The sequence below is a fragment of the Schistocerca americana genome, chromosome 6 (assembly GCF_021461395.2).
Source record: "Schistocerca americana isolate TAMUIC-IGC-003095 chromosome 6, iqSchAmer2.1, whole genome shotgun sequence".
In the NCBI taxonomy this organism is placed as follows: Eukaryota; Metazoa; Arthropoda; class Insecta; order Orthoptera; family Acrididae; genus Schistocerca; species Schistocerca americana.
Window position 1 is genome coordinate 219,502,961 of NC_060124.1, and position 9,551 is coordinate 219,512,511.

A 9,551-nucleotide genomic window follows, 5' to 3' on the forward strand; every position below is an offset into this window, starting at 1 on the left:
TGGCACAAAGAGAAGGGCACGAGGAGATGAAGAGACAGAGAGAATGAGGAGGAAGAGATACACAGAAAGAGGCTAGGGGATCAGGTAGAAAGATACAAGGAGCAAGAGTGGAAAAAAAAATTCTAGTGAAATATGAAGAAGGAATAGCGAAAGCAAGAAAGTCTCTGTTGGCCATAAAACTTTTCGAAATATCGAGTAGTCATTAAGTAAGCTCAGACTCGTGAAAACCAACTGAACTAAATTCTGCGTCTGTAATTTGCCCGGAATGTGGCATCAGTCTTAACGAATAAGGAATGTAATACAAAAATCGAGAAACTTTCGCTATACAGGTATAGGAGTAACCAGCTTTGTGTCCCATTCATTAGCAATCCGAGCTTAAACGACAGTGAAGTGGTCCTGGTGTCGATGGGCGTGAAATCTTTAAAAGTAATCAAACACGCTTACCATCGCTGAAAGTTTTTTATCTTGTAAAAAGAAAGAGGACCGAAATGAGATACTCTTTATTTCTGCATAAACAGTCCTAGCCAAATTCGAATTTCATCTGCTACAACGTTATCGCCGTTGGGAAGTTAAATCCAATGACCTTCTTCTCTTCCTCCACTATGCCTTCAAATTTCATGTAACGAAAATTTCATTCTACCACAGCGCTTGGAACTAGCGCGCACAAAGGCCTTCACACTCCGTCCATTGTCAGTCAAATAACGTTACGATCGCTAGGCTTTACGATACTGCCTCGTAAAGGTGAGTCACGGGGTACAGTCCAAATCAGATAGGGCCCTGGGCCAAACTATAGCTTTATCTTATCCTACACTAAATGGATTTCGATTGAAAGTTAGAGAAGCGACCAAGGTAGGCAAAATATATAAGTCTCATGTGTGATGTGGTTCTTATTAACTATAAGCTAATGGTCATGAGGCACACCCTACTTACATGTGTTCTTCTATCGATTCATCCGTCTATGTATCTGTTTTTTTTTTTCTTTTCTTTATTGTAATTTCATTGCCCTCACCCCGTATGGGTGGGTGGGGGTAGTCAGCGGATGTGAGGCGCCGTTTTAAGCCGTATGAGAGCAAAAATTTGAAAACATATTATAAGATAGGACACAATGGTTGACAAATGATTGTTTGACATAATAAAAAGACATGTCTTCAGTTCCATAATTTAAAAGTATAAAAGTCGGATTTGTTGTTTAGTTAAAAATTGACACGGATGAAATGGCTAATGTTTCACAAGGTATAAAGGACAGAGGGACAGTTACATAAGCTAAAAATGTAATGCCATTGTGTTGACTGAGTAAGATAGGCATAGGTGAGTGAGGGGATGAGTGGGCATAGTCTACCACGAATAGTGATGTCATGGGAACACAGCAGCTGGGATAAGGCTTCAGAGGGTATATGTGTGGGCAGGTGTTTGGAGGAACAATTCGGGTAAGTGAAGAGTAATGCTGTTTCGCACCAATCCTTAGGATGTGGATGGACAGAAGTGCAGAGGAAGGAAACCTTGATGGTGGAGGTGCGGTGTGTTCTGTTAAGATTTGGTAGGACGGATATACGTCAGCGCGGATTTCATGTTTTGGTAAGGGAAAGCGATTGAAGTTTCGCTGGTAGAGGGAGTGTGGAGGTGTAGTGTTGGGAGAAATAGATGGTAGAAGCGTGGCAGAATACCACAATCAGTGATCAGGGGGGCAAATTAGGAGATGGAAAGTGTCGAGTTAACGAGTAACTTAGGATACCCGGAGGTGATGAAGATGGATGAGTAGGACTGGAAATTTTATAAGTTGATAGAGGATGTGGGTGAGGGAGTGTAAGCAGATGTGAAAGACATCCGAGGATCTGTAGTGCGTGATAAAAGAAGGGAGGACTGGAAGTCATGTCTCATTGTCATAATAGTGGGCGGGCAAGATCAGGGCTTTATATGTGTGGAGGATTGTCGAAAAATGCAATCTTCGGCCGTTTAGTAGTTTTAGGAATTTGAGACTACTGTGGGCTTTCTGCTGAAAGGTTACTAGATGAGGCCTCCGAGTTAGTTGCGATCGAACGTTAATTCGAGATATTTTCGTGTGTTAGGATGGTCATAAATGGTAACGTAAAAGTCATGGGGGAGGAAGCTTCAGATGGTTCGTACCTATAATCGTTGCCTGTGTTCTGGTAGCGTTGACAATGAGGAGCGACTGGTTGCACCAGGTGGTGAACCGACTGAGATGGAGCTGGAGGGATCATTGGGATTTCTGGACGTGGAGTAGAGGGCGAGGAAGGCGATGTCATCGGCAAGAGGAGGGGGCTTTGCCATAGAAACAGTGCAGTGCAGTGCTGGAGAGGCAAGAGGTGTCTATCTAACAAGCTATTTATGCATACATAAACTGAAGTGGCCTGCTGCTGTTCTGCCTGTATGTTCGGGCCAATCTCAGAAACTACTGTAGGGAATTTGATACAGTTTCCTTCAACTAATAAAATGAAGAAGCTCGGTGTACATAATTTATAAATATTTCGTGCAGATTGGCTGAACTGTGATGCGTTTAAGCCTACTGCCCATCATAAATCTAAGCTATTGCCATCTACCAGTGAACACCAGAAAGCCTAAGAAGCACAGCTTAGCCCGACACAACACAGTCCCAGACAAACTGAGCACATAAAACAAATTAATTGTGGAATGTGCCTGGTACGGTGTGCTCAATGTGAGTGCGTCCTAACGTATCTAGACAATTAGTAAATTTACATAAGACACATAAGCAAATTGCCACAGGCGAGAAAAAGATGTAGGCCTATTATGATAGTACAAAAACGTCGATACGCTAGTTACTTTTCGTCTACATTAGTGTATACCCTAAAGTGCACCAACCGAAAAGCAGCAGTATCGCTCATTAACGTTGGTAGATTCGTGAGCTATTTAAAGAAGACAACATGTGCATGACCTTCGTGATAGCTTAAAGGATGGAAGGATGCAATTGCTTCCGGATGAGGACGCATTTAGAACTGAAACAATTCTATTTTGCATAGATTATCAAACCATTTCGCACTCATAATTCATTGTAGATTCTTCGAACAACGGGTAGAGACTTACCTAACTTCGAAATATCGTAATAAATATGCAGTAACGGAAAGATAACCACTTCATGAACAATCTGCGAAGTGACACTATAAAATGCGAGAAAAGGAAAAACTTTTAACGAATAGTTTTCTTGCAGTCGTTTGAGATTAATTGCACAGCAAAATAACATGGGAATCCAAAATTCATGGTTTTAAATTTGTTAAACAAAAAAATAAAAAACGTTTTCCGTAAAAGTACTCCAGCAAGGGCTACAAGTTTGCTTGTAAGTCGTAAGTCGATCAGCAGCGCAGCAGGTGACCCAGCTTTTACTTCTCTGCTTCCTTGAATCAAACCTAAATGCTGAGGCGACTCTTTGAGTGACAAGGTGTCTGCCACAAAGGGTCCACGACACGGAATTGCTTCAGTGAGTCAGAACAACGCATCAGTGCATACCATGGATTACAAAAGGTGTGCTGTCAGGGGCAATATGTCTACAACAAGCGTTTTTACCACTTTTTAAAATGATATTATTTGTTGAATTTCCAAGCAGTCCATCCTCGGGACACTGCCAGAATCGTACAGCCTTAGATTCGGACATTGCACGACTCGAACGGTTGGCTAAATGGAAATCCAGAATGAGACCCCAGTCAAACTTTATGAGGCGCTGATAACTTTGTCCCAAACGAGTATGTAGGACCTCCCTAACCTTCACAGTGATAGCTTATCACCTAAAGATTTTCATACACTGTATACGCCATACCAGACTAGGCAAAAATAAACACCTACACTGTTACAGGTAACTGCGACCGTACGTGCGAGTATGATTTTACATTGACATCCACTCCTGTATTGTGACTGATTTAAGAAGTGCCAGTTGAAAACTGCCGCAGATGAAATGGACGCAAGTAAATGTAATGTATTGTGCACAAATGGCCGAAGTAATCCATTTCTTTGCAATTACACCTCTGACGGAAAATAACCAGAAAGAGTAACTACCGTAAAAATAACTACGAGTAACCATGCAGTGCGACTTTAAGCGGAATAACCACATCAAACAAACAGTAGGACAAGCAGAGCCAAAGGCCTTGCCGCAGTGGTAACACCGGTTCCCGTCAGATCACCGAAGTGAAGCGCTGTCGGGCTGGGCTAAAACTTGGATGGGTGACCATCCGGTCTGCCGAGCGCTGTTGGCAAGCGGGGTTACCTCAGCCCTTGTGAGGCAAACTGAGGAGCTACTTGATTGAGAAGTAGCGGCTCCGGTCTCGTAAACTGACATACGGCCGGGAGAGTGGTGTGCTGAGCACATGCCCCTCCATACCCGCATCCAGTGACACCTGTGGGCTGAGGACGACACGGCGGACAGTCGGTACCTTTGGGCTTTCATGGCCTGTGCGGGAGGAGTTAAGACAAGCAGAGTCATGGAAGGATCCTAAGGAAATGTATGTCATCCATCAAATAAATGGCTTAGAAAACACTTATTGGACGGAATCGAGTATTTCTCATCAGACTTACCAGTTTAGTTTAATAGACGAGGTGGAGAAGATCCAAAGACGAGCGGCGCCCTTCATCGTGGGATTGTTTTGTCGGCGCGGGAGTGTTCCGGAGATTCTCATCAAATCCCAGTGCCAGATGCCACAAGAGAGTCCCGTTGGGTATCATGGAGAAATTTATTATTGAAATAGTGGTAGAGTACTATTCGGAAAGAAATGACTACACCAAGGGCTAGTATGAAGGTTTATCCAAAATTACTTTTACCAAGTGTCATTCGCGGGTAGGAAAGGAGGAGTGGTTGGCGGGGGAGGGGGAAGTACCCTCCATCACACACCGTAAGATGGTTCACGAAGTACATACATAGATATAAATGCGAACCAGTTATGATCTAGCAGAGCCCCACTACAGTAGCTCAATGTAGCGACCGCCTTCTAGCAGTAAAAACTAATAAATGCTGGCGAAGTTGGAAATACATGTAACCGATTTCTTCAGTGTCCTGCCATACCTATCTGCGTTACAAATAATACTTGTTACAGACGAGGCCTTTTGTTGCTACAAGCGGACTCACCATCTAAGAACAGTACGAGACACGTTAAGTCGCTGGGTTGGAGGAAGTACTCGCAGTCACCACAGTGGCTTTAAACTGGGAGCTTAGAGATCCTTAGAGATCCTTCAGCACCAGCGACATACATATTCAGCAACGGCGGCAGCTTTTAAACGGCCGTGAATTTAAAGCTGAGCAGTTGCAGCTGCCGGCAGCGCCACGCTGGTTATTATTCGCCGTTAACATAATTGCGGCGCGTTAATGAGCCCATTCCGTGTGTATACAAGGCATTGCGGCGAGGGGAGTCAGCGACACAGCCCGAGGCACATTATGGATTCTGCTGGCGCCACGGCGGACTTGAGTGATGGCTCCCGAAGGGAAACCAGAGAACCGCTGCTAATGAGCCGATGTTCAGGAGATATCTTTGACCACCAGTTGAAGGATTTCCTGAAGGACAGCGAATTTGTAATCAGTAAGATGACTGTAAAACCAGTGAAAAATCCGTCTTAATTGCAATGGTTATTCTATTAAAATGACCGGTTTCGGACTAGGCTTAGACCATCTTCAAACAGCACCACCAGCTGAAGTTGATGATGCCTAGAACAGTCAGTTGACGTCAGTCGCTCAAGCTGCCGTTTGACTGAGGTCAGCTGTCTGTTCTAGGCATCGTCAACTTCAGCTGGTGGTGGTGTTTGAAGATGGTCTAAGCCTAGTCCGAAACCGGTCATTTTGACAACATATCCATCCCGATCAAGACTGTATTTTCACTGATTTTACAAGATCGCTGTTTTCCCAAAAATATTACAATATTTTTTATAAGATGATTATTTCGAAAGGATAAGTCTGTATAGCTTAACTCTATCAATACAAAGGCATTTTCCATAAGGCGCATTACCAAGGGGGGGGGGGGGGGGGGAGGGGTACTTTGTGGCCAACCGAAAAAAAGAAAAACACAGAAAATTCGTTACTTGTCGTTGAGTTATGTTAACAATACACTTTTTAAAGAATTAGTGATGTTTAACCAGGGTCCAGAACCTGAAAAAGTCTTAACGCATTCTTAGCAGTATCAACGCATTTTAAATAACGTCTATTATCGACTTTGTGACCACCACAAAAAATATAGAAGCTTCAGAGTTCGTACATTGTTGTTGACTTCTACTTTCTTTTGAAGAGATATTAACTTGTGTATAATGCCAAATCCTGAGAATATTGAATACGACTTTCACTAGGGAAAGTGACATCTACTACTGAGCCTTAAATTTTTGTCTTAAGTTGGACTAAAAAATATAACACATACTCTGATTGGAAAAAATTGCAACACAAAGAAGGAGTTGCTGGACCTAAACCAAAGTTGGCAGGCGTGTATCTGCATCTGAAAGGTGACAGCTATTCAGATTTCCCGCCAGTTTCATAAACGTAGTGCTAGTAGCGTCGCAATGAGCATGTTCAAATGTTCAAATGTGTGTGAAATCTTATGGGACTTAACTGCTAAGGTCATCAGTCACTATGCTTACACACTACTTAACCTAAATTATCCTAAGGACAAACACACACACCCATGCCCGAGGGAGGACTCGAACCTCCGCCGGGCACAGCCGCACAGTCCGTGACTGCAGCGCCTTAGCCCGCTCGCCTAATCCCGCGCGGCTCAATGAGGATGCAAATCTGGTTTGCTTTAAATACACGCTGTAAAAGCCGTTAGCGCGAGTTGCTTTTAAGATTAGACGTGGTGTGCTGATGTTTATCAAGAGCGTCTTCAAGGCGATAGAGACGCCATTATCAGCACCTCACTGAGTTTGAACGAAAAACTGCATGTTCTTTCTGCGATATTGCAGATAGCCTCGGCGGGACTGTACATGGCTGCTAGCAGTGGTAGCCACGCGAATGTTAAAGACAATCGTGTTCGGTGTCTGGCTGTGGCGCATCGTACTGCATCTCCAGCAACAATTTGAGCAGCAATTGGCACCACAGTGACACAACGAACTCTTACAAATCGGTTCTTCAAGGGCGGCTCCGAGCCAAAAGCCCTGTAGCTCACATTCCACTGACACGAAATCAATGGTATTTTAGAATTCATTAGTGTCAAGCGATAGAGGTTTGTAGGGTAGGGTGGACGTCTGTTGTGTTTTCTGATGAAAACTGGTTCTGCCTCGGTGCCAGTGACGACCGTGTGTTGGTTAGAAGGCCAGTTGAGGACCTGTAACCAAACTGTTTGCGTGCTAGTCACACTGGGCCTACTCCTGCAGTAATGATCTGTGGTGCGATTTCGTAAGTCAGCAGGAGCGCACACGCGGCCATCACACACAACCTGGCTGCAAATTTCTACATCAGCCTGATGATTCCACCTGTTGTGCTGCAATTCATGAACACTATTCCAGGAAGTGTTTTCCAGCTGGATAAAACACGCGCACATACCGCATGCTCTACAGAGTGTCGACATCTCTTGGTATGCTCAATCACCAGATCTGTCTCCAGTCGAGCATATCCGACAATTGCTGCGCTATCCAAAAACAGCATTAAACGCCCAAGTGTAGCAGACGTGGAAGTCTGTCCCACAAACTGACATCCATGCTGTGACCGAATCCGCAACTCTCAGTTACCACTGCAACAACTCTCTGCGTCTGAGTACTAGAGTGACGGTAAGCAGTAGCCGCATTTGCGTATGACGTGTCGAGGGGACTGCGAAGTCATTTGATTCGAGTGGAAGTTCGAATTTTTTTATTTAATTCATGCAGTTAGCTAGTTGAAGTCAACACGCACTTAGACAAGGGAACTAGTGCTCGTATGTGCTTTTCTTTAATCTGTTAACTAATACAGGAATCTTTAAAATTCATGGTGAATTTGCTGTTAGTTTCTGTCAATGACCATTATGCAGCTCACCTAGCAGAGACGGCAGGAAAGTTAAACCATAATTTGAACAAAAGAATTTTTTTACGTCCTACGGTGGATTTAAAAGATCAAATTAGTTTTGCTTAAATTATGGTTCAACTTTACTGTAGTTTATGCCAGCTAAGCTTGATAGTGGTCATTGACCGAAACTAGAAGCAAATTTCCAAAATAAATGACCGTTGAAGGTTTCACCATGAAGTCTGACAATTATTTGGCAGCTGAAAATCCCCACCTGCAAACATACATTAACTCTGCAATCACTGGCAGTTTATGTAGACATAGCTACTGGTATAACTTCATTTCCAATTCCACCAACCTGTGCCAGGATGTTATCATGTATCTAATGATTCATTTGAAACTCTGAGCACTTTATAATGATCTTTATTGCTCATTCCGTGATTCGAATCAAGTTATCAATAACCAGATTTCATTGTGGCCTTTAGTTTCATTCCGTAGTTTGATGAAATCCTTTTTTCATTAGATGTATGTGAGCTATGGCACTCACATTTTATATTTAACTGGGCCACTACGATTTAAATTCAGATGTTCATTAGTTCCCATTGCGCGACTTTTTTATGACATTTGACATTACATAAAGGGGAGTGGTCTCTTCACTGTATAGGTCACTATGTTAGGATCTTGTCATCATTGCAGGGGTTTGCTAAATGGTCAACGACAGTCTCACAAATTACCACCGAACTTAGTTTTACAGGATTTAAATTTTGATCTGATGATAGCAGTAGACAAAACGTAGTAATGAATGAAAATACATTCAGCAATTTTTCTTAATAACAAGGCTGTTGGAAGAGAACAGAGTAAACAGCAGTTTTACGTCGCATAGATAAAAGGATCATTAGACATTAAACATACGGTGTACCAGTAATATAGAAAGAAATAGTCATAATTCAGTTGAAGGAACAACCTGGCAGTTCTATTCGATTACCTGAAGTGAACTGGATTAGGAAATGAGACACTTAAAGTAGTAGATGACTTTTGCTATTTGGGGAGAAAAATAACTGATGATGGTCAAAGTAGAGAGGATGTCAAACGTAGACTGGCAATGGCAAGGAAGGCGTTTCCGAAGAAGAGAAATTTGTTAACATCGAGAATATATTTAAGTGTCAGAAAGTCTTTTCTGAATGAATTGGTATACAGTGTAGCCATGTATGAAAGTGAAACATGGACGATAACTAGTTTAGACAAGAAGAGAATAGAAGCATTCGAAATATGGGTCTACAGAAGAACGCTGTACGTGGGTAGATGACATTTCTAATGAGGAGGTACTGAATGTAACTGGGGAGAAGAGGAATTTGTGGCACAAATTGTTCCAGAAGAAGGGATCGATTTTTAGACATGTTCTGAGGCATAAAGGGATCACCAATTTAATATTGGAGGACAGCAGGGAGGGTAAAAATCGTAGAGAGACCAAGAGATGAATAAACTAAGCAGATTAGGTCGCAGTAGTTACTTGAAGAAATTTGCGCAGCATAGAGTAGCATGGAGGGCTGCATCAAACCAGTCTCAGGACTGAAAACCACAACAACAGCCGGCCGGTGTGGCCGTGTGGTTGAAGGCGCTTCAGTCTGGAACCGCGTGACCG

General features: G+C 43.0%; 1 pseudogene; it reads left to right on the forward strand.

Annotated features, from left to right (window-relative positions):
- The first annotated feature begins 4,102 nt into the window (after window positions 1-4,102).
- LOC124620549 lies at window positions 4,103-4,220 on the forward strand (annotated as a pseudogene).
- The last annotated feature ends 5,331 nt before the right edge of the window (window positions 4,221-9,551 follow it).